This window comes from Cricetulus griseus (genome assembly GCF_003668045.3).
Source record: "Cricetulus griseus strain 17A/GY chromosome 1 unlocalized genomic scaffold, alternate assembly CriGri-PICRH-1.0 chr1_0, whole genome shotgun sequence".
NCBI classification, from domain to species: Eukaryota; Metazoa; Chordata; class Mammalia; order Rodentia; family Cricetidae; genus Cricetulus; species Cricetulus griseus.
Genome location: NW_023276806.1, coordinates 229,283,878 through 229,309,557, shown reverse-complemented (window position 1 = coordinate 229,309,557; position 25,680 = coordinate 229,283,878). Strand labels below are relative to the sequence as shown.

Sequence of the window (25,680 nt, the reverse complement as noted above, 5' to 3'; positions counted from 1 at the left end):
TGAGGAGTGACCATGTCACAGCTGACAATAGACTGAGCTCCATCTGGGCACAGCCCTGTGCACACTCAGCTCCTACAATCCCATCCTGTCCCACAAGATATACACAGCATGATGAACACATATCTGGGAGGTTCTCCATGCTGCTATTCATTTCCTCCACAGCATCTAAGTATCTCATGAAGTTATTTAACAGCCAAAAAACCTGGCAGATCAAGGATGAGAACAATCAAGTTCAAATTGAGATCCTTATTTTAGTGGGGAAGTCAGGGGTGCAGCTCAGGACAGCACGGATGTGACAGGATGGAGATGTCCCTCCTGTCTGCTTAAACAGAACAATTGGCTGTGGAAGGGACACAGGCAGTGCAGAGACAGGGTCCTGGTGTGCAGGGCTGTGCTGGGCTCCCAGTTCTTCACATTGAGCTCATAGGATCACAGAGAAAATCAGACACTGAAGCCAAGAGTGAACTGAGTGACCCTGGATGTCACAGGAGAGACCTGAACACACTGTCTTTCACTCCATCCATGCTAGGCAGCTGTCTTCACACTACCTGAATAAGAGTCATGAACAATCACTGTGAAGACAACATCCCAACAATCCACCACTCACTCACAAGTGATTCTGGGAGTCCCTGAAACCTAATCATGACCACTTTGCTCTCCCCAAACACAAATGAGGTCCCAGAGTGTCACCTTCACAGTCTGGGAGAGACACATCAGAACTCTGGGAACTGTCTCTGAAGTTCATATTCATAAGAAGGTAAAAACAAGGCCCCTAGAAGATTTTGCTGGAGAAGCTAATAAAGGTTAGAAGAGCTCCACAAATACTCCAGGTCCACCACAAGGGTCTAAGGGACAATCCTGCTCCCTTACCTTTAGCTGGAGCATAGTTCCCTCCTTGTCCACCTGTGAGAAGAAAAGCTGCCAGAGGCCAGGGAAGAGCCTGTACCTAGGAATTTTCCATAACCTTCAGAAGACCCAGGTCAGACACAGGAGCAATGGGGGTTGTGGATGTGTTTCCATGAGGCAGAGCACACTTCTAAAAGGTGCTGAGAGAGAACTTAGACCCTGCCCTTTCCTACCTGTGTTTCTCCTCCTCTTCCTCACAACAACCACCACAGCTGTAATGATGGTCACAACTCCAAGGAGAACCAGAGCAGCAATGACTGCCATGATGGGAACAGTGGACTGAGGAGGAGGCTCTGGGAAGGGAAGGACAGGAAGGGAAGGTGAGGGTCATGACCCCAGCTCTCAGCCCTGACCCTGCTCAGGCTCTGCAGAAGACTCCAGCTTTCCCTGACCCCAGCTCTGTACCCCCTCCCTCCTTACCCCATCTCAGGGTGAGGGGCTCAGGAAGCCCCTCAGGGTACACATGGCATGTGTATTTCTGCTCCTCCCCAGAAGGCACCACCACAGCTGCCCACTTCTGGAAGGTTCCATCCCCAGAAGGTCTGGTCTCCACCAGCTCCATGTCCTGAGTCTGTTCTTCCTCCTCCTTCTGCCAGGTCAGGGTGGTCTCAGCAGGGTAGAAGCCCAGGGCCCAGCACCTCAGGGTGACATCACCTTTAGGTCCAGGATGATGGGTCACATGTGCCTTTGGGGGATCTGTGTGGAAGATTTAAGAAATCCCACAATAACAAGATAAACTGAAATCTGCAAAGACAAAGTTAAATCAATGATGACACTGAACTATGTGTCTGAACACTTCTGACTGTCATCACACTAGTGACCTGCAGGTGGCGCTGGTCCCCCTCATCACAGATCTGCACATTTTCCTGGGGGGACCCAGAAGCTAAGAGGGAATTTCATGAACCAGCAGGTGACATGGTCTTCCTTATGTGATGCTCTATAGCGTAAGTTAGGTGGTAAAAGAATGGAAAAAGGGATGGAAAATAATTAATTTATATATGTGATTTAATATATGCCATAATAAGAAATAAGGGGCACAAATTACATAATTGGTGCCACCAACTACTGCTGATACCCTTGAGGCACAACTACTGTGGCCATCTTGCTGACCACCAGCATTACTGTCTGTCCAAGTGAACAGCCATCGCCAAAGTATGCAGCAGAAATAGTGTGAATCTCTGACACTCAAAGAGAAAATGACTCCCCAAACCCTGTCTCTGTGGGGACAGAATGCAAGGTGTGGTCAGTCACCCAGGATCCCTGGAAATAGCTGTGGAGCCTAGTGCAACACTCACTGTGACACAGCGGTGCTCACACGGGTGTGTGGGTTTTCCCTGTCACTCCACTCCTTGAGTTGCAGAAGCCCCAGTGTGTGAGGAAGTTCAACTCCTAATTCACTGGGGCAACATTGTAACTTGTTGGGACTGAGGGAGAGCAGGGGGCTCTGGATGGTTAATTCTGGTAGAAAATAGTTGAAATCATCAGAATTTTTCTCCTTTAAAGGGAACACCGACTTAAGTTGTCTAATTATCCAGAGCATTAGTCCCCATGACACCTGTGGAGACTGATACCCATGATAGTACAAAGGGAGGAAGAGAAGCAATAGCACCATAGGGTGGAAGAAAAACTAAATAAAAGCACAATGGCAACTTCAAAAAAAAAAAAGAAGGAAAGAAAGAAAGAAAAAAAGAAAGAAAGAAAGAAAGAAAGAAAGAAAGAAGAAACCCCACAATTTGGAATTTTCCCAGAGCACCCTATAAGTGCTCACGAGACCATTCTAGGATGAGATAGAATTGGGGTGAGGGAGGGGTGCAAACCTCACCCACAGGAATCTGGGAGAATGTATTCTTTGGAAAGTTCTAGAAACTGGGGAACCAGCCTTGGGTAGGGACATCCACGTCTCCCATCAGGTACAGGAGACTTCCGGTCCTGGTGTGTAAGGCTGACACACTCAGACACCGGGTGTGGGCAGAGAACCCGGCCTGGGAGAGGCCATGGCTGGCAGAGGGCTGCCGACTGAGGAGCCACTGCTGGGGTGTGGGCATCTTCTCTCCTGCCCTCCTGAGATAGATCTGGAACCGTCCAGGGAGAAGGCTGAGCCCTGGGAGATGAGTGCAGCCCCTGCCAGGCTGGATCAGGAGCCCCAGGGCCACTGCGTCCCCTCAGAGACAGGGGCGTGACCCCAGCTGAGGGTCTCTTCTTCCTCAGGACTGAGCCCAGCCCGAGGGCAGAGGGAGGAGATGCCCGCTGCCCCTGCACCTGTGCGCAGCAGCTGGTCCTTCCGGTACTCCAGGTATCTGCGGAGAGACTCCACGCACGTGCCCTCCAGGTAGGCCCTCATTGTTTCTGCAAAATTAGCCTCGTCCCACTTGCACCGGGTGATCTGCACCACCTTGTCCGCCGCCGTCCACGTCCTCAGGTCCTCGTTCAGGGCGACGGTACCCTGACGGTACCCGCAGAGGAGGCGCCCATCCGACCCCACCTGACAGCCATACATCACCTGGATGGTGTGAGAGCCTGCCAGAGCAGGGAGATGCGGTCAGCCCCGCCCACTTGCCCCTCCCCACGGCTCCGCCCACCGCGCATCCTCGGAACTGACAGAGAAACCAGTGCCAGGTCCCACTCTCCTCCTCTCGGACCTCGGACTTGGGACCAGGGGCGACTCTGGCCCTTACGTGGGGACGTGAAGGTCGTGACCTCCGGCCCGGGGGTCACTCACTGCCCTCGCTCTTGTTGTAGTAGCCAAGCAGGGTCCTCAGGTTCCTTCGGTTAATCTCCTCCTTGTTCTTGGCGATCCGCGTCTGCCCCTCCCAATACTCCGGCCCCTCCGGCTCCATCCACGGCGCCCGCGGCTTCATCCTCGGATTCTCCGCGTAGCTGTCGAAGCGCACGAACTGCGTGTCGTCCACGTTTCTGACGACAGTGAACCGGGGCTCCCCGAGGCCTGGCCGGGACACGATGGTGTGGAAATACCGCATGGAGTGCGAGCCTGGGGGCGGCGCGCGGTGAGACCCAGACCCTCCTCCCGGGACCCCGGGCGGGTGAGCGGGCCGGGAGGAGAGCAGGGCGCGGGGCGCGGGACGCGGGTGGGGAAGGGGCGAGAGTGTCCGGCTGGGCGATGCGGGGACGCGGCTTCCCCGGTGCCGCCCCCGCCCTCCCCGAAGAGCCCGTTTCCCTCGCGACCCAGCTCTCACCCGCGCGGGTCTGGGTCGGGGCCAGGGCGGCCGCCAGCAGCAGGAGCAGCGCGCGGTGCCACCAACCCCATCTCGGATCTGGGCGTCCGGGTTCCGCGGTCTGCATGGACTTTATAACCAGTGCCCGAGGCGGCTCTGGTTGGTTCTCCAGGATCTCGACACCCAATGTGGTGAGAACTGCCAAGTCTTCACCAGTGCCCGGGCAGAAGGAGCTGACACAGGTCAGGAGCTGGAGAAGTGAAACTGGGGACAGGTGAACCCCAGCGCTGGGCTTCCCCACCCCAGACCTCACCCGCCAGGGACTAAGACTTTGCTGAAAACACTTAAAATTGGAATAAAGTGATAAGAACGCAGCTTTACAATAGCTTGGGGCTAATGGAAAGGCCGGATAATTCATCCTGTTTGAAAGCTGGGACTTCATCTCAGAGTCCTCGGAACTCCACAGGAGGTCTGTGGGAAAATTCAACTGAGAAGTTGAATTTTCTGCTTGCTGCCATGTAGCAAACCAGCAAAGCTCAGCCTCTGGAGACACCAAGCATTCATTACTCCCCACAGTGTGTGACCCCAAGAGTCCCTGGGTGATCCTGGCTTAGGACCTCTCCCAGGTCACAGTTCAGTTTTCTTTCTCTCTCTCTCTCTCTTTCTTTTCTTTTCTTTCTTTTTCTTTTTCTTTCTTTCTTTCTTTTTTTTTTTGTTTTTTCGAGACAGGGTTTCTCTGTGTAGCTTTGGAGCCTGTCCTGGCACTCGCTCTGGAGACCAGGCTGGCCTTGAACTCACAGCGAGGCCACAGTTCAGTTTTCATCCTGCTGTGTTTTTTTCTCAAGGCTTCAGGAGAGCCAGGGTTGCATGAGATGTGGCTTCCTCGTAGGCCAGCTGGAAAGGGCTCAGCTTCCTGCTGACTGTCCCCAGGAAATATTTATACTAGTCTGGGTCTTTGTTGAGACTGCCTTTGAGTCAGCAGCTGACTTCCCCAGAGGCAGAGGTCAAATAAGTAAAGGATGGATGGGGAAGAGGAGGAGGAGGAGGAGGAGGAGGAGGAGGAGGAGGAGGAGGAGGAGGGAAAGGGAGACAGAAAGAATGTGCAACGTGCTCAATATCCAATCCCAGATCACAACTTACTGCTTCCTTCATTAGGGGAGGGGATGGGAGGGGAGTGAGCAGGTTCTGAACACCCTAGAGTGCCAAGTTCCTGCTACAACCTGTGTTCAGGTCGTGTGTGTGTGTGTGTGTGTGTGTGTGTGTGTGTGTGTGTGTGTGTGTTACATGTGAGTATATGCTTCTGTGTGTTTATATGTGTGTGTTCCACTCACTAGGCACTCTTCTTGAAGGTGCTGAATAATTACCTCAGCTTCTGCCCCTTCTGTGTGTTCTTTTTCACCCACATCATAAGACCTCCAATGGTAAAACATAAGATCTCAGCTCCAAGGGCAGCACCAACAATTGTCATGATGATGGTGGTGGATTGAGGAGGCTCTGGAAGAGGAAAAAATGAAGGGTGTAGAAGGGTGACTTTACCTTCAGGTCTGGGGTGATGGGCCACATGTGTCTTTGGAGGGTCTGAGGAGAAGAGTTGGAAAGTTCAAGTGTTTGCAGGGGACTCCAGCAGGGTCCCTGTGACCATCCTGGGATTGGTCAGAAATGGGGTGAGGGAGGGGTGAAAACCTCTTCTAGCTTAGACACAGGGTTCTGGATAATCTCAACTTTAGGAAATTCTAGATATGGGTGAGAGAGTCCAGGGTCACTGAACTCTGGTGTCACATCAGGAAAAAGGGACTTCTGCTTCTGACTGGTGAGTGGGGCTGATGGATTCAGCATCACTGAATTCAGACCCCAGAGACCTTGGGTGTGGGCAGAGAGCTGGGCCTGAGCAAGATGTGGCCCACACAGGACTGCAGACTGAAGGTTAACTGTCTTGGTCATTTCAGGGACCTTCTCTCCTTCTGTCCCAAGACACACTCTGAACTGTCCTGTCAGAAGCATGAGCCCTGGGAGAGCCAGTCCCTGGTAAAGGGTCAGGAGACCCTATTAAACTTTCCATCTCCCATATTTGAGAGATAGAGAAACAGGTCATTATTATGTGAAAAGGAGAGACATCCACAGTTTCTCCTAAAGCCAGGAAGGATTCAAGGATATACACTCTCCACCCTTGTATTTGATACAGTGGTGATTTTATATGAGCTGTCAATAGACAGAACTTTTGCATAAAAGGGATCAAAGTAGGAAAGGAAGAAGTTAACACTGTCCCTATTTCCAGACAGCATGATTTTTTTATATATATAAATGACCCTGTTGAGTCCATGGGAAACCTTGATGGGATATATATATCCCAGTTGGACTGCAGACAAGGGACTAGAGCCTCAGTTTACAGAGACTGCAGAAACTAAACACCAAGGAACTAACATTGTCGATTTACAAATGGGTGAGGGAACTGAATAGACAGTTATCTTTTTTTCCCCAATAGATTAGGAAGTTAGGGCAGTCACTAGTTTCAGCTAAAATACAGCCCAAATATATATATTTGGGGCAAACAGTTTACAAGTAATATAAGTCTGTAGGGGAAGCTGCAGCCACGCCTACTTAGGGGCTGGCTACAGGCGTGCCTGACCATGCTTGCGAGGGCGTGGTCAGGGTGATGTAGAGGACACTTTCAGGGGTCTGCGTTTCTCTTTCGGTTTCACTTTTGTACTTGCTGGACAGACTGCTGCCACGCCGGTTGGCTAGGTTGCTCTGTAAGTAAGGCTTTTCCCTTAATATTAAATACCCTTATATTTCTACTTGGCTCCGTATTGGTAATTTCCCACTATAGTAGGCCAGCTAGAAACTCATATAGGCAATGTTACCCAGAAATTAGATGCAAAGGTGCAAGATACCCAGGATAGGGTTGAAGAATTGGACAATGCCATTCAATCAATTATTGAAGCATCCAAGGTAGCAGATCAGAAATTTGAGTCTAGATTTGAATGTTTGGAAGATAATTTACAGTACAGGGCTGACAGATTACATAGGTCCATACGGTCCATTGCTGAGGACTCAAAATCAGCAAATCATGACATCGAATCTAGACTCCAATACCTAGAAGGCAGTTTCCATGCCATCCAGATGCTGCCTAAGGATAATCATATTAAAGACCTAGAAAAACATGTAAATGAGCAGTTAGAGCAATTTACAGATTCACTAACATGCTTGGAATCTTTTATGATTAAGGAGATTGAAACTTTTCATAAAGATATCATTACTAGGCTTAAAGATCATTGGGATACCTCAGAGGCAGAATCACTCCAATCCCAGGCACCTACCCCACCTAGGTATCATGACTATTCTTCTAAGGTTGTTACTTGTACACCATTAGTGTACCCAGCTACCATGGTAGAAAAGCCAACTTCTAAGAAACACGCTCATGGTCGGATGACTTATGAATGGCAACCTATACAGCTGAAGGATCTTAAGAATATTAAAGAATCAGTTGTCTCATATGGTCTCCATAGCCCATACGTAAAACAGCTATTACATTCATGGGCAACCTTTAACAGGGTGACACCCACAGAATGGGAACGATTGGTAGCAGCTGTACTTGAGAATTCATGCCAGATCCAGTGGAAGGCATTAGTAAGGGAAGAGGCAAAGCTCCTTGAGCGTCAGGGCATAACGGAAGGTTTTGAAGACCCCCTAGATAAGATTCTTGGTCAGGGTATTTATGCTGACCCACAGGTTCAGGCTGAATATGATGACGATATACTGTCTCTATGCAGGAAAGTAGCATTAAATGCCTAGGATAAGGCTCGTGAGCAAGGAGAACGCCTAGAAGCTTATACCAGAATAGAACAGGGACCTACAGAACAGTTCCAGGACTTCTTACAAAGGTTAACTAGGGCAGTAGAATTACAGGTAACAGATCCAGAAACAAGACAATCAATTTTATATACAATAGCTTATGAAAATGCAAACCCAATATGCAAAAGAATACTTTTGCCTTTAAAGATCAGATCAGCTCCGCTAGAAGAATGGATTTTGTATGCAGCCAACAGTGTGATTATAATGTGCAAGATACTGGAGCTTGGGTAGGAGAAGCCATTTTGAAAGGTTTAAAAAGGCAACAGGAAATTAAAAGTTCTAGATGTGAGAATGCAAGAGCTTGGGAAGGTGAAGCACCTTACAGAGGTCAACATAGGTACAAAGAGGCTAGAGGTTACTACTACTATGAACCAAAAACTTGGGTAGGAAGAGCCTTCCCCTGGAGACCACAAAGGCACCAGGAACCTAGATGTTTCAACTGTGGTAAAATGGGACATATCAAGAAAATTGTAGACAAATGAATTCTAACAATGCCTCATACAGAAGGCCACTGCCTTCTGGATTGTGTAGAAGATGTGGTAAGGGCAGACACTGGACCAATGAATGTAGATCAACCAGGGACATACAAGGAAACCCATTAATGCTGTGAAACCCCGAGGGGGGACTCAAGAAGGCCCCCACATTAAGAAAGGTCGGGCCATTCCAAGTAGCAGTGGGAGACAATCTCTCACAGGACCAATAGATAGTTCTTTGCCTATTGTGAAAAATGATACTGCTCTAGATGGTACTTTGAATAGTGATGAAGAATCAAGTGTGAATGGACAAAATGAGTAACACATATTTTGGCAAGCTTCTATTAATGATCAAAGGCCTCAGTTGAAAGTGAAAATTAATAACAAAGTTATTTCTGGCTTAGTAGACACTGGGGAGGATGTAACTATTATTACTCAAAAGTCTTGGCCTCAGAAATGGCCTCTTAGAGGGGCAAATATACAATTTTTAGGAATTGAAACTCTATCTAGAGTTCGACAGAGTGTTAACTCAGTGGTCTATATTGGACCGGAAGGACAGAAAGGGATACTGAAACCATATGTGGCAGATATAGCTATAAATCTCTGGGGTCATGATCTCTTACAGCAATGGAATACTCAGATTAATATTCCTCCAGTGTCAGATACAAATTATGTACAATCTTTAGATAGTAGAAACGATCTGATAAGATGCTATGGAAAATGTTTACCAACCATCCATACTGTACAGAAACTAGGTACAAATGATGGAACTTTAGAGGAGCCAAAGGACCTGCCATTGAAGTGGCTTACAGATGAACCAGTTTGGGTAGGACAATGGCTTATGACCTCTGAGTAGCTAGAGGCTTTAGAAAAGTTAGTACAGGAACAGCTAGACACTAGACATATAGAGGAATCTACCAGGCCTTGGAATTCTCCTGTATTTGTTATCAAAAAGAAGTCAGGTAAGTGGAGAATGCTGACAGACCTGAGAGCCATAAATAAGGTAATTCAACAATGGGCTCTCTGCAACCTGGAATGCCATTACCTTCCTTAATACCTAAAGGATGGCCTATCATAGTCATTGATCTAAAAGACTGTTTTTTCACAATACCGTTACAGGAAAATGATAGAGAAAAATTTGCATTTACTGTACTAACTCTTAATAATTCACAGCCAGTTAGGAGATATCAGTGGAGAGTTTTGCCACAAGGAATGCTAAACAGTCCTACTTTATGTCAACACTTTGTACAGCAACCTTTGGAAATAATTCGTAAGAAATTTTCACATTCTCTTGTTTATCATTACATGGATGACATTCTTATATCAGATTCCAATAAAGAAACTTTGGAAAGTATGTTTGAAATGGTGAAGAAAGTTCTGCCTCGTTGGGGATAACAGATTGCCTGAGAAAATATACAAAGAGGAAATTCTATTAACTATTCAGGTTACAAGATAGACTTACAAAGAATCAGACTTCAAAAGGTACAAATTAGGAGAGATTGTTATCAAACTCTTAATTCTATTCAGAAATTATTAGGGGAAATTTCTCAATTACAGATGATTATTGATGTAGAAGGACATGACCTAAAACATTTAAAAATGGCCCTTAAAGGTGATAAGGACCTAAACAGTCCTAGAATATTATCTGCTTAGGCAGAAAAAGGGTTACAATGGGTGGAAAACAGAATATTGGATGCACATGTAGATCGGATAAACATTGATTTAGACTGTATTCTGGTTATCTTGCCATCCAGAGAATACCCTTCTGGGATTCTGATGCAGAGGGAAGACACTATATTTGAGTGGATATTTCTGCTACATAAACATAATAAAAAGTTAAAGACATATATAGAAATGATTTCTGATTTGATTCTAAAGGGCAAATTAAGACTTTGTCAACTGATTGTAAAAGATCCAGCAGAAATTATAGTACCTTTAACTAATGAAGAAATTTCATCCTTGTGGAAGAATAATGAATATTGGCAAATAGCTCTTACTGACTTTTTGGGGACAATTAGCAACAACTATCCCCAAAATGACAGAATTAAATTCATAAAAAAGACAGTCTGGATTCTTCCACATATTGTAAGACAAACTCCCAATTCTGGAGTTCTTACCTTCTACACTGATGCCAACAAATCAGGTAAGGCAGGTTATAAAGCAGGTGAGGTAAGTAAAGTAGTTCAAAATCCATATACATCTGTACAGAAGGCAGAATTATATACAGTTCTAATGGTACTTATGGATTTCACAGAATCTCTTAATATTGTTACTGATTCCCAATATGCAGAAAGAGTTGTGTTACACATTGAGACTGCAGAATTCATTCCTGATAATATGCAATTAACTTCTCTGTTTTTACAATTACAGGAAACTATCAGAAACAGAAGTAATCCTATATATATATTACACATATCAGATCCCATACGGGTCTGCCAGGCCCACTAGCACAAGGCAATGATGAGATTGATCGTTTATTAATTGGAAGTGTGCTAGAAGCCTCAGAATTTCATAAGAAACATCATGTAAATAGCAAAGGTTTGAAAAAGGACTTCTCCATCACTTGGCAACAAGCCAAGGAGATAGTAAAAAACTGTCCTACTTGTTCCTTTTATAACCAAACTCCATTGCCAGCAGGTTTTAATCCTAAGGGCATTTGGAGAAATGAGGTTTGGCAGATGGATGTCTTTCACTTTGCAGAGTTTGGAAATTTGAAATATGTGTATCATACTATAGACACATTCTCAGGGTTCCAATGGACTACTGCTCTTAATTCTGAAAAAGCTGATACTTTTATTACACACCTGCTAGAGGTGATGGCAGTTATGGGTACACCTGCACAGATAAAAACTGACAATGCTCCAGCATATGTCTCTACAAAATTAGAACAATTTTTCAAATATTATAACATAAAGCATGTTACCAGTATACCACACAATCCTACAGGACAAGCAGTAGTTGAGAGATCTAATAGAACACTAAAGGAGATGCTCAACAAACAGGCTTGGAAGACTAAATCCCCTAAACATTGGTTGCATAATGCTTTATTAACACTAAACTTTCTTAATGCCAATGAGAAAGGACAAACAGCTGCAGAAAGACACTGGACTATGGAGAAAACCGCTGAACTGAATCAGCTGGTATACTTCAAAGATGTACTAACCTCAGTATGGAAACCAGGGAATGTGTTACATTGGGGTAGGGGTTTTGCATTGGTTTCTACAGGAGAAGAAAAACTTTGGATACCATCAAAGTTGGTCAAGATTCGAGTTGAAAAGGAAAAACCTCTCAACAAGGAGAAATGACAGGTATTCTACTAAGGTATATCTTATAAACTAAATAGAAACCCCCCAAAGGAAAGGGAAGTGTTTTGCTTTTATCTTCACAGGAAAACTCATCTCCAGAAGTCAAAGGACACTGCATGGGTAGATACTTAAGAAGAAAAGATAGCTATAACCACCAAACAAAAGGAACGTGCCTATATACGGTAAACTTTACAGCTGTCTCTCCGAGAACTCTATTTCTCTTCATTTGCTAGTTCCTATTCAATTAAACCAATGCTGGATTTAGAGGTGGATTTGGCTTTCCTCCTCTAAAATCCAAGCATGTTATTTAACTAAACTTTAGTGTTTCTGTATTGTATCAAGAAGCCAATTGATGTAATACAGAATAAAAGAAGAATTTGGGGACTGTCTTTGTCTTTTCTTGGATCTTTCTCTCAAGGTGTACACCCTCTCATAATTGTTATGCTCTCATGGTTGCATTCCCCAGCATGTGTACATACACAAGCAAACATTTCTCTGCTAACTGTTTATGTTTGAGTCCCACACAGCCAATGAAGACCTGCCTGACAGCAATCCCTGGACACCCTGGAAAGAAAATGGGCCATACCTCCTTGCCTGCACTGGATCCAACTTGCTCCATTTCAACGGACACTCTGGTCAAAGCTTCGGATACTGACTTCAATCAAGTTGAGGATTTCAAGCAAGATCTTTTATCAAGAGAATCCCATCTAACATGGACTGGATACAATCCATTCAAGACTTTTACTACAGTAACATTTTCTTTCTACAAGACCCCACAAGGCTATCGTCATCCCATTTCAGCAGGAAGTAACTTGGAGGATGCTACGCCCCCTTCCCCCATTGTTGTCACTTAGGATAGTGTATATACCTAGTTAGGGATAGCTTCCTATTGTTTATGGTTGGGATTAGAAGGAGGTGTTCAGGCTTGGACACCTCTTTCAGATGACTTTAGGGTTTAGTTAAAATAGATAGATAGGATGTGACATATCTTCTTATATTTTACCTTTATGATTGTTAATTTTGGATAATTTACACTGTTAAGTTTTAATCCTCTTTTAGACTAAAAGGGGAATTGTAGGGGAAGCTTGTAGCCACGCCTACTTAGGGGCTGGCTACAGGTGTGCCTGACCATGCTTGCAAGGGCATGGTCAGGGAGACGTAGAGTGAGATTTTCAGGGGACTGCTTTTCTCTTTTGGTTTCACTTTTGTACTTGCTGGACAGACTGCTGCCATGCCGGCTGGCTAGGTTGCTCTGTAAGTAAGGTTTTTCTCTATTAAATACCCTTGTATTTCTACCTGACTCCGTATTGTTAATTTCCTACTATATAAGTCTCTGTGTGTTTATTTAGGAAAAAGTGTCTGTGGGACCAGGTGGACAGAAACTCCATCTACCAAAGCTCTTGGACCTAATAAACACTCATGGTTGTCAGATACAAAAATCAATATAAAAGTAACCTTCATGCCAGGTGTTGGTGGTGCACGCCTTTAATCCCAGCACTGGGAGGCAGAGGCAGGCAGATCTCTGTGAGTTCGAGGCCAGCCTGGTCTCCAGAGAGAGTGCCAGGATAGGCTCCAAAGCTACACAGAGAAACCCTGTCTTGAAAAACCAAAAAAAGTAGCCTTTATTCATGCCAGCAGTGTATTTTAGAAAATGTACAACATTCAAAGCAACTGCACCAGAATCAAGTGTTTAGAGATATATCTAACCAAGGAAATGGAAGAACTCTACAATGAAAACTTTTAAGATCTGACACAGGAAATCATAGAGACAATGTCAGAAGATGGAAAGACAACCCATGCTCCTGGATGACAGAGTTAATACTGGGAAAGTGGTCATACTACCCAAATTAATCTATTGATTTATTGTAATACTTTTAAAATGCTGATATATTCCAAAGCTTTAGAATGAATGAATTTGTATGGAATGACAAGAGACCATGTACAGCCAGACAATCTTAAGGTGTTCTACTCCCAACCTTAGTGCAGAGCTAGAGTGAGAGAGACAGCCTGGACCTGCAATAAAATAGAAAAATCAAAGACATAGCATAGAGTTCCTGGATATAAAATGACAAAGCTGTGAATATTTAACTTTCAATGATGAATGCAAAAGCCATGATGCTGCAACACTTTTTTTTTTAACTGAGAAGATGAATTTAGGTTCTCACCTTTCACCTTGTACAAAAGTAAACTTGAAATAGAACAATGACCTTGTTAAGTCCAAGAGTTGAAACTCCCAGAGCTCAAGAATACAATCTAGGGGAAACTCTTCCAGATACTGGAGTGGATAAGAACCTCAGAATAGGACAATAGCACAGGAGCTAATTAGATCATGCGTCAGCATGAAGATAAGTCTCTTCACAGCACAGGACACAATCAGCAGAGGGAACAGAAGTCACAATAAGAGAAACCTGTACCATCTGGTCTGCAGTCAAGGGACTAGAGCCCCCAGTTTACAGAGAACTGCAGAAACTAAATACCAAGGAACTAACATTGTCGATTTACAAATGGGTGAGGGAACCGAATAGACAGTTATCTTTTTTGCCCCCAATAGTTTAGGAAGTTAGGGCAGCACTAGTTTCAACTAAAATACACCTGAAAACTGACAAGTGATCACATACAATAATGTAAAGTACATTTTATTTGAAAAATAAAACTCATTGGAACAATTCTGAAAGGTTCATTAGAAGACTGGCAGGGTATCCATTTAAGACATAGACAGTTTGTTTCAGCCCCCTTCAAGTCAGTTGTCTAGAATCTAAAACTCATTTTCTTTACCTAAGCTGAGAGCTTCCTAGCATGTAACTGTGTTATGAAGAAAGAGGACTGAGGTGAAATGTGTTTACCATCAGAGCTGCTCCATCGTTTGCCTAGGATCTCAAATGCTTCATGGAATCCTGGGAAATGTTCATGCATAAGGATATTGCCTGAGCTGACTTAAATTGCTCCATGAATTGGTGCATTATTAACCCTTAGTGAAGCCTTAAAAAAAAAAACAAAAAAAGAAATCAGGTTGAAAACTGGGTTAAAGGCCAGGGCGGTGGTGACACACGCCTTTAATCCCAACACTTGGGAGGCAGAGGCAGGCGGATCTCTGTGAGTTCAAGGCTAGCCTGGTCTCCAGAGCGAGTGCCAGGATAGGCTCCAAAGCTACACAGAGAAACCCTGTCTCCAAAAAAATGGGTTAAAGGAAACAAATACAGCATCTGCTTTTAGAGGTATCAACTCAGGAATTTTCTCAATTATGAAATCTGGCAGAAGGTATGTCTCAAAATCCAGAGGATAACAACATTCCTAACTCCAGATCTGGCTTTTTTCTTTTCATCATGACTGTCTTATGACTCACCATTAGCTTTCTCTACTTCTGGTAAATCTGCATCTTCATCACCACCCATGTGATCCATCATCTCAGAAAAACGGTCAAAATTGGACATGTCTTCAACGAATCATCCTCCCAGTCTTTCCAATTGTTGAAGTCCACACTAAGCCACTTAAGCTTTGCCCTTCCTTTGTTAACCAAGGCCACAAGGGGCCAGAGTCTCTTTCTGCAAACAACATAAAATTGATCTGTCTATCTTCCCCTCCTCCCCTCTACAGGGTTTCTCTTTAGCTTTGGAGCCTATCTTGGGACTTGCTCTGTTGACCAGGCTGGCCTGGAACTCACAGAGATCCTCCTGCCTCTACTTCTGTAGTGCTGGGTTTAAAGGCATGCCCCACCCCCACTCCCACAATCTGTCCATTCGTTTATGCTTGGAATCATTTGAATCAATACAGTGAAAAAGATCCATGTCGTTTAAAAGCTTAAATTATCGCTTCTCCAAGCAAGTTTGGATTTTTCAAAATCCACACTAACATCTTTATTGTCTCCAACACAAAATTCAATGAATACATAATTCCTTGGATCCTACCACTTTGCATACACAGCTAGCGAACCGGGAAGGGAGGCAGGTAAATGGGTGGCGGACATCCCTGACAAGCCTCATTGGCAGCTGTGGCTGGCTGGTCGACTCCTTTTGGGAGGGTCGCCCACGTTTTCTGCCCATTAGCAGCCTCTTCTTGCTCCTCTAAGGCAACAGCAGTGGAGGGCTGGCACCCAGAATGCACCCAGTGGAGAGCAGCTCCCTCAGTCTATGAGAAGAGGAAAGTAGGACAAGGGGCTCAAAGATGGAGAATGAGAGTGCCTGCGTGCAAAGGGTGGTGAACCTCAGTTATCTTAATAAAAGATAAAAGCACAAAAGTCCATTAATATCTTTAGTGTGTTGAGTATCTCCAGCCTTCATGAAAATACAGACTAAACTACTTAGAAGGGCTGGAGAGTTGGCTCAGAGGTGAGGAGCACTTGATGCTCTTGCAGAGGACCTGGGTTAGACTCACTGTATGTGACTCAGTCCCAGGGAATCACACACGCTCCTCTGACCCCACACTCAAGGTACACACGGTGCACATGCACACGTGCAGGCAAAACACTCATCCCCATAAAAGAATGAAATAAAAATGAAAGTTAAAACTGCTTTGTGATAGCACCTCACCCAGTCAGAATGGCTGTCACCAAGAAATCTGACAGTAAATGCTGGAGAGGACATGGAGAGGAGCCAATACTCTCTCCTGTGAGTGTGTGTGTGTGTATGTGTGTGTGTGTGTGTGTGTGTGTGTGTGTGTGTGTGTAAGTCAATTTTGACATTTCTCAAAAAAATAATACAATTAGACCCACTGACTGTCACACAGGAAAAAAAAAAAAAAACATTTCAAAAACCAAAACCCAAAGGAAACAACAACAAAGAAAATAGAACTAGCATATGACTCAGGTAATTTTACTTCTGGGCAGAAGTCCACAATCTACTGGTGGGAATTTTGCACCCCGTGGTTATTGCTGCTTTATTCCCTAGAGCCAAGAATTGGATGTAATCCAGTTGTCCATCAACAGATGACTAGACAATGAAAAATTTGGTATACACATAAAATGGAATACCATTCAAGGCTCTCAACAATGTAATCCGAAAATACTCAGGAAAACAGATGGGTGTATACTATTAACCGAGGAGACAATCTCAGAAAAAAAAAAAAAAAACAACTACATTGTTTTTCTTGGTATGTGGGATATAGACAACAATATATGGATATATCTAAACAAGTGTACATTTGTGTACAGTGTAGCAAGAAAGCCTAATACTGGAAGATGAGAAAGGACTGAATGAAGGTTATTTGACTTGAGTCATGAAACAGGTTATAAAGCTAATTGTTTTCTAGTTTTAAATCTGTCGTGAATTTTCATTCTTTTTATTTTTTTCCTTATTGATGCTGGATAAATTCGTGAATTATATTTGATAACGAATTTGTAAAATCCAAACCGAATCTCCACAAGTTCATGGTGTCTACTCTAACTGCATAGAATTAAACTGAGATGTTTAGCTTTTGTTCTGGCTAATTTCAGTGTTGGATTTTTCTGCAATAAAGTTTCAAAAACTTAAAAATATGAAGAAGAGACAGGGGCATGACCCCAGCTGAGGGGTCTCTTCTTCCTCAGGACTGAGCCCAGCCCCAGGACAGAGGGAGGAGTTTCCGCGGGCCCCTGCACCTGTGTGCAGCAGCTGGTCTTTCCTGTTCTCCAGGCATGCGCCCTCCAGGTAGGCCCTCTGTCCATCTGCAACACCAGCCTGCTCCCACTTGTGCCGGGTGATCTGCGCCACCATGTCCGCCCCTGTCCTCGAACTCAGGTCATCGTTCAGGTAGATGTAATCGTCGCCTTCTTAGGCGAATTGAAGGCACCTGCGAAGGAAACGACCATCTGATCCCACGTGACAGCCAGACAGACGCTGGAAGTTGTGAGTGCGTGCGGGACCCCATGGTCAGTTCCGCCAATCTGCAATTTCTCTAAACTGAAAGGGAAATCTGGTCCCGGTCTACTGCTTTCCAGCATCTCTGGGATTGCGCAGCCTCAGGGTCAATCTCGGATTTGGGACCCGGGCGACTCTGGTTGTAGTATCCAAGCGCGATCCTCAGGTTCCCTCATTTAATCTGCGCGTTGTCCTTGGCGATCCGTGTCTCCCTCTCCCAATAATCCGGCCCCTCCCGCTCCACCCACAGCGCCCGCGGCTCCATCCTGGCATTCTCTACGTCGCTGTCGAAGCGCAGGAACTGAGTGTCGTCCACGTAGCGGACAGAGATGAACCCGGGCTCCCCGAGGCCGGGGCGGGACACCATGGTGTAGAAATATCGCAGCGAGTGTGAGCCTGGCGGGGGGGGGGGGCGGCGCGCGGTGAGACCCCGACCCTCCTCCCGGGACCCCGGGCGGGCGCGCGGGCCGGGAGGGGAGCAGGGCGCGAGGCTCGGGACGCGGGTGGGGAAGGGGCGGGAGGGTCCGGCTGGGCGATGCGGGGACGCGGCTTCCCCGGTGCCGCCCCCGCCCTCCCCGCAGAGCCCGTTTCCCTCCCGACCCCGCTCTCACCCGCGCGGGTCTGGGTCTGGGTCGGGGCCAGAGCGGCCGCCAGCAGCAGGAGCAGCGTGCGCGGCACCACCGCCCCCATCTCGGATCTGAGCGTCCGGGTTCCTCGGTCTGCGGACTTTATACCCGGTGCCCGCGGACGCTGATTGGTTCCCCGGGATCTCGACACCCAATGGGGTGAGAACCGCCGAGTCGGGGCAGAAGGAACTGACACAGGTTGGGAGCTGAAGTGAAACTGGGGACAGGGGAGCCCCAGCACTGGGCTTCTCCACCCCATACCTCACCGCCTGGGGACTAAAAGTTTGTCTGGAACACTAACCATGTGCTGTGGGACAGACAGCTGTTTTGTTTGGCTTGAGTCGCTGAGACCGGAATTGAGGAGAGGCCTATGAAATGAAGGTCTATTTCTTCATCTCCTCCCACCTTCTTCCTCCTCCTGTTCTTCCTATACTAAGACTGGAGTCTTCTGGGAGAAAGATCTGGCAAATGCAGTAGAGGGGTAGATTTTTCCCTCCCTTTATATTTTTATTTTATTTTTTTAAAAAAACTATATTTACCGTGCGTGTATGTCTCTGTGTGTTGCCATGTTCTGCTCACAACACACACGTGTGGAGGTCAGAAGACAACTTGCAGAACCTGGTCCTCTCCTTCTACTGGCAAATGCTTTTCCTAAAGAGCCATTCTGCAGGCTCCATATGATTTCTCTTTAAAGCTCGAAGAGTTCGCCCACAAATACCGTAGAGACCTGGTTCCTGTGTTCATCTGCATGAGCGGGCCACATGCCAAGCCTGACTGGTTACTGTGTCAGCTGTGCAATTGAGTTTGGGCTCTTCACAATGTTTCTAAACAAGCTTTGCTTACAAAACTTAGCAAACGCCTAGTGTTTCTTTGCAAAGGAAGCAAAAGTGTCTCCAGGTGGTTGGGGTTTACAGTGATTGTAAATCTCACCCTACAGACCAGAGATGGTCTGTGTGGATTCAGGACGTTGTCTCAGGACAGCAGACCCCTTGTCCACGGGAAAGAGACACCCTGTGAGTGCCTGAATCCAGCACCACACTGAACCTTGTTTGCACTCTGTGTTTCCCTAGTGCACACACTTTTAAGATAAATCTTAATGAATTAATCACTCTGATAAATGAACTATGTAAAACATAGCACACCACACTTAAATTTCTGTGAATCCCGATATCTTTCAGAATGTCTGACCTGTGCCTTCCTCACACTTGTGGTGATGTGAGCTGACAGATGGGCTGCTGAGGGGAGGGGCAGTACCTCTCATAACTGAGTTGGTTCCTGAGTTCCTCAAGCCTGAGCACTGTGGACACTGGTCATGAGGTTGGATCTTGTCCTAAGTGGGGCAGGCTGGTGGCCAGGTGGTAAATTTCAATGGTGCAGATCTTTTATTTCTGGGATTTATTGACTTGACCTTTTAATTTTTAGGAACTGAAAACAGAGGCTAGTGGGAACTAGTGTGCAGAGTCACATGGCAGCACAGTTTGTCACTGTGTGCTCCGACCACAGCTGGAGAAGTTAGTCATCTAAAGGTTCAAATGTCCACAGCGGCCCTGCTGGTTCTAGGCATTGCCTGTTCTACAAACTACACACACGAGAAGCTATGCAGACTTACTGGAAAAACTCAAGCCTACTTTTTATCCTGATCAACACAAAGAGATGTTCCTAGGCAGTTCTGTGTTAACTAAGAATGTATAGGGAGCATAGCTAGGCTCTTCAGATGTGTCCATTAAAATTCCATGAAGTAGGGACTGCAGAGATGGTTCAGCAATTAAGAGCACTTGCTGCTGTGCTGAGGACTAGGGTTTGGTTCTACTGCCTGTGTGGTGACTCACAATTGTCTGAAACCCAGAACCCAACTTCCTCTTTTGGTCACTCTGGACACCAGCCAATTCCTCTTCTGGACCATTCTGGGTATACCAGATAGGTCTGTGTGGTTAAAAAAAAAATCTACACACATACATGAAGGCATACACTTAAATTTTTTTTATTTAGAAACAATCTTATTTTACATATCAATCCCAATGGCAAACACTTTTATATGCATTAAAGAAATAAAGAGGTCATTACAATTTTCATAGCTTGGCCTGGTGGCACATGCCTTTACTCCCAGCACTCAGGAAGCAGAGGCAGATGGATCTCTGATTTGGAGGCCAGCCTGGTCTACATAGAGAGCTCAATGACAGCCCAAGTGACACAAACAGATTCTATGAACCACCCCCACAAAATTCATAACAAATATATAAACTATACTGGAATCTGATGTTTCTATTATTGTGAATTCTTTATGTTTGGTTCCTTTTGTGTCTCCCCGGCCCCCTGGCTTCCCAGTCCTCCTCTCTGTCTTATCATTAGAGAAAAAGAGTGTGACCATCCACTCTCTCTGAACTGTAGTAGTGATCCATGGCTGCATGTGCTCCACTCAAAGATCAGCAGCTGAAGACATGAACCATGCATCACCTCCCACTGTGTGGCAGCCAACCATCTAGCATAGCTGTTCTGTCTGCTTGCACTGAGATTAGAGGAGTGGCCTCTACAGGTCGTCTTTGGGAGATTTACACAATGTGTATTTTGGGCATATTCATCCCCCACTCACCCCTCCAACTTCTCCCAGATCTGCCTCAACTTCCCTACTCTCCCCCACTGCATGTCTTTTTATTATTTCTTTTCTTTTTTAGAAGAGACCATCTCACAGCAGGGCTTCTGGTCCCCTGGTTCTTACACTCATTTTGACCCCTCTTCCTATTTGTTCCTGAGCCCTAAGCGCAGGGGTGGTCTTGTAAACATGTTGTCTGGGGCTAGGCACCCCATGACCAATAACTGCATTTTGACTAGTTGTGGCTTTTTGTAAAGATCTTGGTTAATGTAAAAGAAGTTTCTTTGATGAGGGATGAGAGCTACACTTATCTGTTGCTGTAGTTTTTCTTTCCCACCTGGTCCCATCTAGCTCACAGCCACTTTGTCCCAAATAAGCACACAGACATATTAGTTATTAAACTGTTGGCCAGGGCTCCTTACTGGCTAGCTCTATCTTAATTATTAACCCATGTCTATTAATCTATGCATTGCCACAAGGCTGTGGCTTACCCATAATCCAGCATGCTCTTTTGGGCAGCATGTCCTCTCCTCCTAGCCTCTTTCTCCCTCTCCCCAAGTATCCTCCTCATCTCCTAGCCCCGCCTATCTTCCTGCCTCTATTGGCCAGTGTTTTATTCATCAACCAATAAGAGAAACATACATACATAAGAGCATCCCCCATCACTTATTTGTGAAAATAAGGATACAAATTCTGTTCTTAGCCCCTACTTACCCTGCCCTAGTCGTCCGCATCTGTTGCATCAGGGAAGATTCTGTGCTAGGCCTGAGAGAGGATGGGATCACAGCAGCACTGGCAACAATTTAAGGAGAACAGAAACTTTTCAAACCATCCTGGAGTGCTGGGTAGTAAAGGTAAAAGGGCCAGAAAATCTTGCACCTCTATTGAGGTCAAGGCTAGCGCTGGGTGCACAGCTGGCTCCCCTGAGCAAGTTTGTCTTATGATCTCAAATCCAGTCTCCAGAAACAGAAGGGAATGGTGGGGGAGAGGAAAAAAGTGTGTGTTTTCAAAATATGGAGAAGACAGGGATGGTAATAGCACTGGGTACCCACCTCCTCTAGCCTGCTTTCCAGGTTGCCATCTCCTTCAGTACCTTGAGCACTTGTCAGAAAGTGAGCTGCTGTGCAGGGCATAGGTCTTTTATTTTCATTAGACCAAGGAGAAGAATGGAGCTGTTCTGGCTTTGTGCACCTTCTTCTTCTTCTTCTTCTTCTTCTTCTTCTTCTTCTTCTTCTTCTTCTTCTTCTTCTTCTCCTTCTTCTTTTGGTTTTTTGAGACAGGGTTTCCCTGTGTAGCTTGGGAGGCTGCCTTGGAACTAGCTCTTGTAGACCAGGCTGGCCTCGAACTCACAGAGATCCACCTGCCTCTGCCTCCCGAGTGCTGGGATTAAATAAAGGCATCCACCACCAACACCCAGCTTTTTGCACCTTCTTGAAAAGGGGTGGAAGTGGGATGAGAGAAGAGGCATTTGCTTATCAAACGTTTATGGAAGTAATAATATTCATGGGCAGGTCCATGCCCTGAAAACACAGACATTCTGCCAGTCACCACAAGGAGAAAGAACCTGCTGCATAGATGCCCCTGAAAAACAAAACCCCCAAACAATCTTTTCAAGTTCACTGTTTAGAAAATTCAGAGACTGCATGCAGAATCCAGGAGCCAGAGTTTGATGCAAACCTGTCCCCATGCTACCTGCATGCCCACTCCTTCACACAGCTTGCAGTCTCCCCCTGTCCTTAAAGCAAAGAGTGGGTCCCAACTGTGTTATCCCAGCTTGGTACCCATACTTGGACTCCTTCATTCTTCCTGAACCTTGACTGCAGGTAGTCAGGGTTGTCTGGCATCAGCTTTCCTGCCCTACCAGTGTGCTTCCCCAGAAGAACCCAGAAATGTCTACACAATTCACCCCTTGCAGTTTCAAGTCTCTGCTGGGTATCCAGACTAGGTTCAAAACTTCAACCAGTAACTTTTGGCTTTCAGAGCAGAAGCACTAACCTGCCCTGACAATGACATTGCAGAAAGTTTTCAAACCACAAGGTTGATTATACGATTTCCTTTAAGGGTGTAGTTTTCACTCTTTACATTTCTGATTAGATATTTTTAGAACAGGATTAATCTGTGGCATTTGTAGCTAGTTCTAAAAATTGTTCATAATTTCACTTGCAAGACATAGAACCTGGAAGACCTACTTTGGTTATAACTGTCTCAGCCTGCTAAACACTCCCACTATCCCATTAAGGAAGCACTCAAGCCCCAAGGATGGCTTCCAAACAGAGAGTGGATCACCAATTTAATCTCTCAGAATCCTATAGAGCCAATTCTTTTTTGTCTTGTTTTTGTTTTTTGACTTTATGATTTTTTTGAGACAGGGTTTCTCTGTGTAACAGTCCTAGCTGTCCTGGAATTCAATCTGTAGACCAGACTGGCCTTGAACTCACAGAGATCCATCTGCCTCTGCCTCTGCCTCTCTGAGTGCCAGGATTAAAGGCATGCACCAACACTGCCCGGTGAGCCCATTCTTAATATGATCTAGGGTCATGTGGGTTTCTATGACTGAAGGTCAGGGTCATTCCTGACCTTCTGATCCGAATGCCCTGGAGAATGGTGGCATGCCTGCCCAACTCAGCACCAGGAATTTCAAGTGTTGTAACTCAGCTGAGAGCAAAACAGAAAAAACTTGAAGTACTCTAGTGGCATCTTTCCTTGTCAGTGAACTTGTAGTAGTGGTCACACACTTTAGACGTGGTTTCAGGTGCAGACTTGACTCTTTTTTTCCCTTTTTAAAATTTAAATTAGAAACAATCTTATTTTATATATCAATCTCAGTTACCTCTCCCTCCCATTCTCCCATGCCCCCAACTGACCCCTATCCCATCCCTCTTATGCTCCATAGAAAGGGTAACACCTTCTATTGGGGATCACCAAAAAAATCTGTCACATCATTTGGGGCAGGGCCTAGGCCCTCCCCCATGTGTCTAGACTGAGAGAGTATCCCTCTATTGGGAATGAGCTGTCAGTGTCCATTTGTACACTAGGTGTAAATGCTGTTTTATTACCAGGGGCCCCAAAGACTGTCCAGGCCTCCTGACTCCCATGTGCAGGGGCCTGGTTCTGTCCTACACTGGTTTCCCAGATGTCAGTCTTGGGTCCATGAGCTCCCCCTTGTTTAGATGAGATTTCTGTGGGTTTCCCTAGCATGGTGTTGACCCCTTTGCTCATCATTCCTCCCTGTCTACAAATGCATTCCAGGAAATCTACTCAGTGCTTAGCTGTGGATCTCTGCTTCTGTTTCCATCAGCTACTGGATGAAGGCTCCATGAAGGCATATATGGTAGCCATCAATCTTATTATAGGGAGAAGGCATTTAAGGTAGCCTCTCCCCTATTGCTTAGATTTTTAGTTGGTGTCATCCCAGTATATCTCTGGACATTTCCCTAGTGCCAGATTTCTCTTTTTAACCTATAATGGCTCCCTCTATTAAGGTATCTCTTTTCTTGCTCTCCTCTATTCTTCCCCGGCTCAATCTTCCTGGTCCCTCATGTCTTCCTCCCAGATTTGACTCTTTCAAGGTGTGCACTCTCCTGGGTCTCAGAGGGCATGGGAAGGGCAGAGACTGCATCTTCTGGAGCAGGAAAGCTTCAGCAGTTATTTATTCTTATCTGTGTAAGTTCTTCCCCAATAAAACACCTATTTATCATTTATCTTGGGTCTGGTGAACTCATTTAAACCCTGACTCCAAAGTACCCCTTGAGTAGTCACATGGTTCCTGTTTTTTAGAACTACAAACCCCAATGTTTGAGAATGCCAGGTTCTTTCTCCCCGAAGGAGAGGAAAAGTTATGTTGCAGCCAGGCTGTGGTCACCTGATGTCCCTTGGGTGTAGTTTTCTGAGATACTGTCATTTGTGGTTGGTATACCACAAACCATCGAAGCTTCCTGTAGGTGCTTCCGGATGTGGTGGTGTTGGATTAAGTCATAGTTACAGTCTGCACACTGCAGTTAGTGCAGCACAAGGTGATCTGCGTTCACCATGGGCCACAATCTCTTCTTCTTGGTAAGCAGATCTGGGCTCTGTGTCAGGTGGGAAAGCCAAGAAAGCCCCCATGTGACTGAGTTCATTATTTAGGGGTTCACAGTAGGATGGAAGGCATGAGTTGGGGTCTGGGAGTGGAGAACTTTTTCCTATGATGAACCCTTGCTAGTGAACGGTCAGCATTTCTGTAAATGCCATTTAGTGGCGGGATGATTTGAAATGCCTCATTTTAAGGCCAACTGTTCAGGGTACCATATCCTTCCTTGTGTATTTTGAGAACTGTGTCTTTAATTTTCAATGTAAAATGCTATATTAAAGTCTTAAGATGCATAGATAGACCTCACTGTGTAGTCATGTTGGCCTCTGCAGTGTTCCTCTAGTGAAACCTGCTTCTTCCTTCCCCACACTCAGCTTGTGGCTTTTCATGGAGCTTCCCTCTCTGAAGTAAGAAATGCTTTCCTAAATCTGATGTTTCTTTCCGCCATCAGGACATTTCTCCCTCTGGGTTCAGACTTCTTTGGTTCTCCTCCAACCCCAGGTGCTGGGGATCTGCCACCATTGTGGTCACCACAGGAGTGTTAGTAGCTGCATCTCTCTGGCTGGGCTGGGTGAGTAGCTTTTTAAGCTTTTCTTAACATCTTTGGTGAGAAGAAGGAAAAGAACAGGAGCATGCTGGGGACAAATTGAGTAATGATGGTGAAGACTATGTGGGGTGGGAAATCTGACCTATCTTGATGAATACCCAAGCAGTTTGTCATATCATAAAGAGTTATAAATGAGTCCTGAAGCAGGTATTGTTTATGCTTTGCAACACTGGAATTTCTTCTTCACTTACAGACAAGAATGAGGGACCTGAGATTATCCCATGGTCAGGAACTACTGGGGCTCCAAG

At 45.6% G+C, this 25,680-nt stretch overlaps 1 pseudogene; it reads right to left on the bottom strand.

Annotated features, from left to right (window-relative positions):
- Nucleotides 1–1,100: 1,100 nt before the first annotated feature.
- Nucleotides 1,101–18,230, bottom strand: LOC118239484 (annotated as a pseudogene).
- Nucleotides 18,231–25,680: the final 7,450 nt, after the last annotated feature.